General features: G+C 41.2%; 1 non-coding gene across 1 annotated transcript; it reads right to left on the bottom strand.

The window, feature by feature from the left end:
- Positions 1 to 3,470: 3,470 nt before the first annotated feature.
- Positions 3,471 to 3,543, bottom strand: trnak-uuu. The gene has a single exon. It is a non-coding gene; the product is annotated as a tRNA-Lys (tRNA).
- Positions 3,544 to 10,626: the final 7,083 nt, after the last annotated feature.

The following is a 10,626-nucleotide window of genomic DNA, read 5'->3' as shown; positions in this document are numbered from 1 at the left end:
AAGAAAAAAACTCAACAAAACTCCAACAGAGACCTACTTTATATACTGGGATAGTACCAAAACTAACTTATAAACAGACCGTGCTAGTCTCAGCTTCTGCAGAGCAAACTCATAAACAGACCATGCTAGTCTCAGCTTCTGCAAAACTAACTCATAAACAGACCATGCTAGTCTCAGCTTCTGCAAAAGTAACTCATAAACAGACCGTGCTAGTCTCAGCTTCTGCAGAACAAACTCAGCAGGAATTTTCTCTTTTTAGTATTTACAGTTGTTTTTTACACAAAAGAATAAGCTAAAATCAACAGGTTTATATACAACCTGTTGGGGACAGAAAGGCTAAGATTGTTCTGTGCTTAACAAGCTTGCTAAGTGAACATTCCACACCAATCTAGCCTTTTGCCCTTAATGATGGCTTTGATGCCAGAGACCACATCTTAACTGTGGGCAGTAGGCCATCCTGTCTACCAAGGTTCTAATGCCTGCCAAATAGTTCTGTATGTAAACATTATTACATGGTGATTCTCAATTATTGAATTAGACCCTTAATTAAACTGATAATTTGCATTATTAGACCTTTTTAATGGCTTTCAGCTAACATTTTATAAGTAGCTTGAGCTGAAAACAATTATATAGGTCTAATTAAGCATATTATGAGTTCAATTAAGGGTCTAGTTAAGTAATTGAGAGCGGTTGGAGCCAGCAGACACAAGGTTCCCCATGACCAGGGTTGGGAACCACTGCTACAGAGCACCCAATTGGCCATGTGCCTGGTGAGTTCAAATACACCCGCAGGGCTAGCCTTTGTCCTCCAAAGGCAAGTAGCTCACCAACATCTGGGTGGTAAAGAGGCAATTGGCTTGGTGGTGGGATCGGATATTTACTGTGGTGAGGGAAACTGTGGAGAAAATGGAGGGTAAAATAATTTTGGTCAGAATGGGCACTCTAAATATTTCTATTTTTTAAAATAACCCTTTCCTTTTACTTCCTGCTTGACAGACTAACAATGACATTGCGGCAAAAAAATTAATAAAATCCAAAAGACAAATGCTGCCACCTAGTGGAAATATGTAATTCTGCAGACAAAGTGTTTTTTTTCAGTTATGGTGTACTCACCCTAGATAAAGGACTGAAAAGTAGCACATTCCTGTCTTTCTTCTAATGGTTTCCAAGCAGCATAAATTGTAACAGAACTCAGTGTAAATGAGTTATATGTAATTATCCAATCAGTAGGTCAAAATCTTGACACACTGATTTTATTTTAAGCTAAGGAAACAGTATTATGAATAAAAGAAAAAACATAATTATTTTAGCGATTTAATAACCACATTTTAGTTTAACATAAGAAATATTTAGCAATTCTGTAATATATCAAATGAATATACTAAATGCAGTATTAAACAATAAGAAATGATAGTGGTGGAACAAATATCAGAATTCTAATAAACATTTCTCCATGTGTATTTGAAGGCAAAAAAAAAACAGGTCTGTGTCCACCAGAAATTACACAGTTGATAGAAATTAGAAATATGTGTCACAACGTGTTTGTCTTGCACCGATTTACCACCTTGCCAGAATTTGCACAGGTCTCTAAATTGACAAGTGATGTGTGGGATTACTATATAAATAATGATATAAAGGAGCATGAACCCAACCAAAGTAAATATGGAATAGCATGCACATGCATTGCAACTTGAAAGATAGCAATCTCTACTGGCAAAAATCAAAGTACACTTCAGATTTGAGAGTCAGAATAAAGTAAGACTCCTAATATGCATTCTATACAATTAACATTAAATACAATAAATAGATCCAGAAGTATATATTTAATTTGAATAGCTGTGATTTAAATATACAAAACTAACAACACCCAAATAATTAAACCAACAAATATACCATAGCAGGACTACTCAAATCTATATTATATACTGTGCCGAGAAAAAGTTTGTGAACCCCAATGATAATTATGGAAATTCCATAGTTTTACCATGATAGCCTTCTTAAATATCCAATAGGGTTTATATTAACCAATTTCATGTCTTTTGAAACAAAATGATGTATGAATTAGACAAACAATGAGTAATTAAGATTCAGGTTATGTGAAAAAGTAAGTGAACCCCTTAGCACAATTAAGGGGATAATTAGAATCAGGTGTTTAAATAATTAGGTTGATCTTCAGGGGTGACTTTGGGAGACCCCACCCTATATACAGATCAGAAACTTTGTGAGTTTCGTCTTCACGATACAGGTGTGTGGAAACACGTCATGCCACGACCAAAAGAAATCTCTGAGGACCTCAGAAAAACAGTTATTGATGCTCATCAGTCTAGAAAGGGTTACAAAACCATTTCTAAGGATTTGGGGCTCCATCAATCCACTGTCAGACAAATGGAGAAAGTTCAAGAATACAGTCACTCTACCCAGGAGTGGTCGTCTTACCAAAATCTCTCCAAGAACAAACTGGAAAATCATCAAGGAAGTCACATCCAAGGATCTGCAGGCCACTCTCACCTTGGCTAATGTGAGTGTTCATGAGTGACTCAACTATCAGAAAAAGACTGATCAAGAATGGTGTCCATGGAAGGATAGCCAGGAGGAAACCACTGCTGTCTAAAAAGAACATTGCTACCCGTCTGAAGTTCACCAAAGAGCACATTGATGATCCACAAGACTTCTGGAACAATGTTCTCTGGACAGACAAGTCAAAGGTAGAACTTTTTGGCCTCAATGAGAAACGTTATGTTTGGCGAAAACCAAACATTGCATTCGAATAGAAGAACCTCATCCCAACCGTTAAGCATGGTGTTGGGAGTGTGAAGGGTTGGGGCTGCTTTGTTGCCTCAGGACCTGGACGGCTTGCCATCATTGACACAACCATGAATTCTGCATTGTATCAGAAGATTCTAGAGGAGAATGTCAGGCCATCTGTCCATGAGCTGAAGCTGAACCGAAAGTGGGTCATGCAGCAAGACCTACAAAAGAATGGCTGCAGAAGAAAAAATTCCACGTTTCAGAATGGCCAAGTCAAAGTCCAGATCTAAACCCCATTGAAATGTTGTGGCAGGACCTGAAGCGAGCTGTTCATGCAAGGAAGCCCTCAAATGTCATCGAGTTGAAGCAGTTCTGTAAGGAGGAATAAGACAAAATTCCTCAAAACCAATGTGAGAGACTGACCAACAGTTACAGGAAATGCGTAGTTGAAGTCATTGCTGCTCAAGGGGGTGCCACCAGTTACTGGATCTAAAGGTTCATATACTTTTTCACACATGGATATTTAATGTTGAATCATTTGTGGATAAATAAATGTTGAAAAAGTATCATGTTTTTCATTTATTTAATCAGGTTATCTTTACCTATTATTAGGACTTAGATTAAGATCTAATAACATGTTAGGTTTGAAATATGTGAAAATCCTAAGGGGATCACAAACTTTTTCTCGGCAATGTACATTTAGGCAGAGAATTTGATCACCACCCCCAAACAGGGACTTAAACCCTGGACCCTCAGATTAAAAATTTGATGCTCTACCAACTGAACTATCCAGGCTCTTGGACACATTATAGCAAACATGTATTTTCATTTTAAAACATGATACCTGGTACTAGACTACTAAGTGAAAGAAATCTGTTTACAAGCCATGTTTTCATACCTGAAGGGTAAAATCATTCTCACCCCTTCACTGGCTTCTTTCCTGTCAATAACTTATGTTCACACCAGGTCATTCAGTCAGTAGTTGCCATGGAGGGTTAAATTCATGTGAAATGAAGCTACACGTGCATGTTTGGGGGGAATGCTTGTGAGAATGCCATTTCTCATTTTGGCCACAGAGGAGGATAGGTGAATCCCAATATTTTCTTCATTATATTGATGTTGTTTGTAAACCCTTTTTTCAATACCTGTGGCATAATGCTGATCACAATATGACCCTAAATGGGTTTCTAAAGTGGCATACATATAGCCTTGTCTTTCTTAAATTTGGTATTTAAATAAAAAAAAGTTCCTACCTTTTTAATGCAAGGAAACCATACTTTCCAGTATATTTCTATATACATAGCATAAGAACTTTTATATGTGCCTCCAGATGGTTCATATCAACCCCGGCCTACCACTTCATTTGTGTGCCATCGTGAGAAAAGGGGCGTTCTTGGGGAAGTGATAGGCTTTGCATGACATTGTGAGTAAAGGGGGCTGTAACAGGGTGAGGAGCACTGTACATGATTGTTTATTTATTTTATAACGGGTACCCATCCGCCCCTGTGCAGTTTATTATTTTGTGTTTCTATTATGATTTATTTAATGTATTTGTGATGGTGTAGCCATGTGTTTTGGTATTAGGGTAAGAAAAATTACCAGCTAGTTAAACCCTTTGGCCACGATATATAAACCTGCAGTTCTCCCTGCTAGGGGTGGGTTGTTCAAAGGAGGAACGTGTGTGTGAGAGATGGGAGAAGGAAAGCAAAAAACAAAACAAAACAAAACGATAGTAAAAACAACTGCTACAAGTGTTGGAAGCTCCAGCACTGTACTTGTTTAGTTAAGGTTATTTCGTGTTTAAGACTGTTTTGTTTGTCTGTTTTATTTGCTCTGTGAGCTATGTTTTCTGTTTAATCCTTTTATTTTATTTCTGCATTTAAATAACACGGTGGCGCTGTGCCTTTACTGTCTCTGTTATTTTCCTGCTTCTGGCATGATGTCACCACTCTGCTATACCTGTCACAGGGGTGTTCTTGGGGAAGTGAAAGGCTTTGCATGACGTTGTGAGAAAAAGGGGTGTTCTTGGGGAAGTGAAAGGCTTTGCATGGCAACGCTGGAAGGTGCAGGTAAATCTTTATTTGGACCAACCTAAATGTGTTGAGTGGATCAAAAACACACACATGGAAAGCATATATATTTGACTACCGCTGTATTATAATAGAAACTATATTGTATTAATGCTTATACAGGCAGTTTTATGTGGATTTATTCTTTAAATCCTCGTCCGGTTTTGCAGGTTCAGGATGAGATGTTATCTCAGCCATTTCTTCTTCAGGGCAAACTTCTTTTAATATATTTGTTTGTCTATCAAGTTATCACAAAATGTGTCAGGCGATAAACATCTCTTAAGCAGTCACTGGGTGATACTTAAATTCCAATGTCCCTGTTACACTGCAGCCCTGTTCAGAGTAGTTTACATGACCGTGTACACTAAGGCAATCACTCTAAATAACTGAACAGGTAATACGGATTAAACTTAATCAACTGTCAGCAACTTCCAACTGCAAGTGTAATTTAACTTTTTGTGAAAATATGAATGGCTTGCATGGTATACTAATCTAGCAATGCCACTGGCAAGGTACTGTGTGAAACTGGTATTGATCCCCTGCCCAGTTTCTTCAGGTCCTACAGGGCCTTGTCACCTGCACATGCCTTGAAATCAAATGCGGTGTATATTGTGTTATCCTTTTTGAAGCCTGCACTGACTACAAAAACCACAGTACAAAATATTCTGACTAGGATTTAATAATTATTCTAAACTAATTGCTACAAAAAAATGGAATTAAAAACATCTTATACTGTCCCTAAGTTGCTCACCTGGTAGACACGTGGCCATGTGCTGTGCAGGGTAAGTCATAAGGGAAGTGCAGGTTCCTGTCCTTGGTGTGCAAAGTAACCACACTTCTCTGGGGGTTAGGGAGGCAAAATTGGGAGGACCCAGCAGCCCCTACTGGCCAGTGAGCTCAAAGAGGACAACTGCAAGGCTGGCCTTTGTCTGCCATTGGACAATTGGCAATTGGCTTGGTGGTGGGGTCAGAAGACCTCCACTGATCTTTTCTTCTGAGCTGTTGTGTCTGTTCTCCTCTAGTGGTGTATGGAGGGTATGTGGTGTACTTACCAAAAATGTAAAAAGACTTGGCCACATTAATTCCGTCGAGTGAAGTGAAGCTCATCAGGAGACAATTTGGGCATGTTGCCATAAATGTTCCAGAGGTATTGTTCCGCACTGAAAAAAAAAAAAAACGACATTGAAATGTTTCACTAATGTTTCACTATCTAAAATCTAAATAAACTAGAAAAAGCATGGGTGTAGGGAGTGTGAGGCGTGTCATGCGATGGGTTAGATTCCAGTTACTGAACTTGTCTGGGGGCTGTGAGTGGTTTGCCTCACCATGCCACACTGACCCCTACTGGTCAGATACCAATACGAAGACTTGTGTCTAGGCTTCAGTAGCTTGCTTAGGGTCCTCATTTAAGGAGCCCATTGATATTTAAACTTCCTGAATGGGTACCTGGATTGTCACACTAAGTGACGTTCCATTGATATTTAAACTCCCTGAATGGGTACCTGGATTGTCACACTAAGTGACGTTTCATTGATATTTAAACTCCCTTAATGGGTACCTGGGTTGTCACACTGTGACTTTCCATTGATATTTAAACCTCCTGAATGAGTGCCTGGGTTGTCACACAGAGTGATGTTGGAATTGGTGACTGAGGCAGGGTGAGGGTTATTTGGAGGAGTGAAGTCTGGCCTCCCCAGAGGTGCTATTGAAGCTAACGTCCCTTCCCTTATCAAGATTGACACAAGTCTAGAGTCGGGTTGCGATGGACATCTTGGTAAGGGCAGCCTAGAGCATATAATGGCTGTGTTAGCTTGGGAAGTCAGTTCTTTTTGGGAATGCAAGGGAGTGAGGACACAGCCAGATTGAGAGGATACACTAGCCTTTCGATAGACATATATTTATTTTGTCTCTGTAACCAGGGGCCGAAGGACTGCTGATACTCTTTGTGACCAAGGGCGAACCCATTCGAGGAGCCAGCTCATGCTACATCTGTTACTGATTTAGAATACCACTTGGGCAGCTTTGGCTTCTTCATAAAATAAATCAAGCCCCCTACTGCTCACAGGGAGAAAACAAGTGTAAACTGGGATAAAACACATCATAGGGTACACAATTATTATCTGATAAAAAAAAAACTAAGTTTTAAAAACATATTTTATCATTCTTCTTGTGGGATCCTAACACCTGCTGAACATTTTTGTGCAAATTACAATCCAATCTATTTTTTTTAATACCAATCAATGTTCTGCATTTTCACCACCATTTGTTCAACAAAAATACAGTAATCAAGTGTTGTTTACATACGTGTATCGGTTAGAAGCCCGCTGTGATTTGTCATAGTAAAGTGTTCAGTTGTCCACATACACTTCTCACTGAAAAAGAGAAGACAAGTTTATTGTGTGTCCTCCTGGGGAGAGATTACTGTAACACAACACTAAACTAACCCTAGTGCAGAAGTACAACTTAATTTTTATACTTGTAAGCCACATTCTGTTACAAGAGCTGGAGCTGCAGTGCAGTGCAGTGATTGCACAGCCTGACTTGTGTTTTTTATTTGAAATTTGTGTTTGTTTAATATTTGTTTTGATCTGTGAGTACTGGGTTTTTTTTGTTAAAATATTTTATTTATTTTTTATATTTAAAAATAAAAACTGCGCACGCTGCGCCTTTTGCATTGCAGTGTTTTTCCTTTGTTTTACTTCCTGCATCTGGCCTGACGTCCCCACACGGCTAACCTGTCACATATTCCCTTCTGTTTTCCTTTTCCATAGCCAGAGAAAGAGCGTTCTAATTTGAATTAACCACCGTTTAAAAAAAAAAAAAAAACACGTCAACACACAATGGGGCCACATCGCTACACTGAGGGAATTTTTAAAAATTTGCCAGCTTTATTTTTTCAGAGTAAAATTAATAGAGGTCAATCTATATACTTGTCCACCCTGTCGGAAAAGTGTAGGGCCACGGCACACCTATATGTTATAAATATTGTTTTAATTGTGAGTTTATTTAACGAAAGATGTTAAACATTTATATACAAATATAGAAATACTGTATATAATTCATATTATTACTGTATTTTGTAACAAACTATTGAAAATGTATTTTTTTTTGGTAAGTACGTTTTCTTAAAAGGTAAAAAGAAACTTGGTCAAATCACGTCAAACTGCGCTCGCTCACAGTAGGGGTTACAAATTCCAAGTACCTGGCACATCATAAATTATATCTTTGTAATTCCTGTGACTGAAGGTATATAAGAAGAATACTCTGTGGTTGCAAAATACTGACAGTATGTACCCCACTAGGGTCATGTGACTGCAACCTCTCACTTGGATTGTTTACTTCACCTGGTTATGTTCGTTGTCTTCAGCATTATTCAAATGCTGGGGACAAAGTAGAATTTAAAGATCAGTACTGAACAGTACATTTTTCCAAACAAGATGGTTTAAGCAACTAATGTATGTTAAAGAAAATAATATAGGAAGGTTGGTGTTTCTTATGCGTTTCACTTAAAAAACCAGACATCAGGGTGTCCAGGCTTGTTAATTCCTGCCACCCGGACACAGATGTCAATTCCCGAACAGGTGGCAAGCCTAACTCAGGGAGACGATTTTGAACTCTCAAATGCTCTGAAACCCAAGTAAACACCACACATTATCCCAATTCACTGACAGCATGATCCGTCCCATTCCCCTTACAATTGTAGTGAATTAATTATACAATTTATTTATATATAAATTTGTCTCTAGCCGCCCTGTTTAAGAACGTCCAAATGTTAATAACTGAGACATACCATAATAGTTTGGTGATATCATGTAGAACTCGGATTCCCTTGACAACAATTGACATCCACACAACGTGTCACAAATACAAAACAATAGGTTATTTAAGAATAAAAAGGGGTCCACAGCCTACCAAAGCTGTCGCGAGGGAGAAGGAACGGCAGCAAATGGCAGCAAATGAGGACCCCTACAGAAGGCAAGGCAGGGCCTACCATATTAATACGGTAGAACCTAGAGAAAGTATGCGGCGCAGCCCAGCTAGCCGTGGTACAAATGACGGACATCGAGGCACCTTTGAAAAGGGCACAGCCGTGACAGATGCTTCTTAGAGAGGGGCTGTCCTAGGGTCCGTGTCCTGTGACAGAGAAAGAGCTGGTCAGATTGAAGCAGCGCTCTTGTCCTGTACACGTAGCATCTCAATGCACTTACTAGGCAGAGAAAAGTCAATCTCTTATCCTCTGTAGAAACAAATGGAGGGGATAAAAAGACTCCAGTTCCATAGACTGGTTAATGTGGAAGTTTGTAATCACCTTGGGGAGGAAAGCAGGGTTGGTGCGCAGGGACACCCTGCTGCCATCCTCCCAAATACGCATGCAGGAGCTGTGTACAGGCAGCGCCTGCAGCTCACTGATCCGCTTAGCATACTTCAGCTCTATGGAGTGTAAGGGCTCAAACGGAGCCTTTGTGAGAGCCTCTAGTACAATATTAAGGTTCCATTCGGGGAGAACAGTCCTCCTAGGAGGGCGTAATCGCCATGCGCCTTTAAGGAAATGGGTAGCCAAGAAATGCATACCCGGGGACATGGAATCTACGGGGGCAGGGCAAGAAGAGATAGCCACTAAATACACCTTTAAGGTTGAAGGAGATCTTCCAGCATCGAGCAGTTCTTGCAGAAACTGCAAAATGACTGGCATAGGGCAAGTAATGGGGTCATGGTCCCCAAACAGACACCAAGCTTGAAAATACTTCCACTTACAGGTATACAAGGACCTAGTGGAGTCTGCCCTAGTGCTCTGCATCGTTCCCACAACCACGTCTAATAGCCCTAGGGCTATTAGCTGGAACCTGCTCGGTTCTGGGTGCCAAAGAGAGCCTTTCGCCTGACTGAGGAGATCCAAATGAAGTGGAATCTCCAGGACTGGCCGTCCAACAGCTGGCACAGGGTTGAGAACCATATTCTCCTGGGCCACTTGGAGAACTGATGCATTCTCTAACGGGACTTTCTCGAGAAAAGCCGGGAGCAGCGGTATAGGTGGGAAAGCGTACAAACGCTTTGGGCCATTCATGCACTAGGGCGTCTATGTCGAAGGGACCGCCTAAGCACTGGAGGGAGTACCACAGAGGGCAATGCGTTGTGTCTGCCCAAGTGAAGAGATCAACCTGCGCCTTCCCGAACCATTCCCAAATGCGCTCCACCTTCTGGACAGTGCGTTGCCCATTGGGAGCCCATATCAACAGCTTGAAAGATATGCGATGCAACCCCATCCAAATACGCAGTCAGCACACTCGCTGTATTAGCTAAGTGAGTTGCTTGCGATTCTGCTGCGTATGCTCGTTTTAAATGTGTGTCCGTCACCCTGCACTGAGGGTTCGGGCACGCCGGGTCTTTAGTAAGACTGCCCACCTGTGGGACCCTAACCAGGGCCACAATGGTGGAGCCTACCGGGGGAAACCCCAACCCCACCAGGCCAAGATTATCTGCGCCCTCCAAGGAGGCAAGCGATGTGGCCTGTTTCATCACACTGGGTCCCGAGGCAGGGTCGTCCCAGGAGGAGCGTACCTCCTCTAAAAAATCTGGGAAGGCCAGGAACCTCTGGGGATGTGTAGCCGGAGCATGCGTCCGGAAAACGGACCGGCGTGGTTCCGCCGCTGACGTCCAGGGGACCTGCAGGAAAGCTACAGCATGTCCCATGAGTGCCGAAATGGAGCTGGACAGCGGGATGGTCTAGCCAAAAGCTCCAGGACCTGGGTCACCTGGGGGGCTCACGCACTGGGAATGGCCGACAGGGGTTCCTGAGACAAGTCGTCTG

This window comes from Polyodon spathula, chromosome 11 (assembly GCF_017654505.1).
Source record: "Polyodon spathula isolate WHYD16114869_AA chromosome 11, ASM1765450v1, whole genome shotgun sequence".
NCBI classification, from domain to species: Eukaryota; Metazoa; Chordata; class Actinopteri; order Acipenseriformes; family Polyodontidae; genus Polyodon; species Polyodon spathula.
This window is presented reverse-complemented; position numbering and strand designations above follow the sequence as displayed.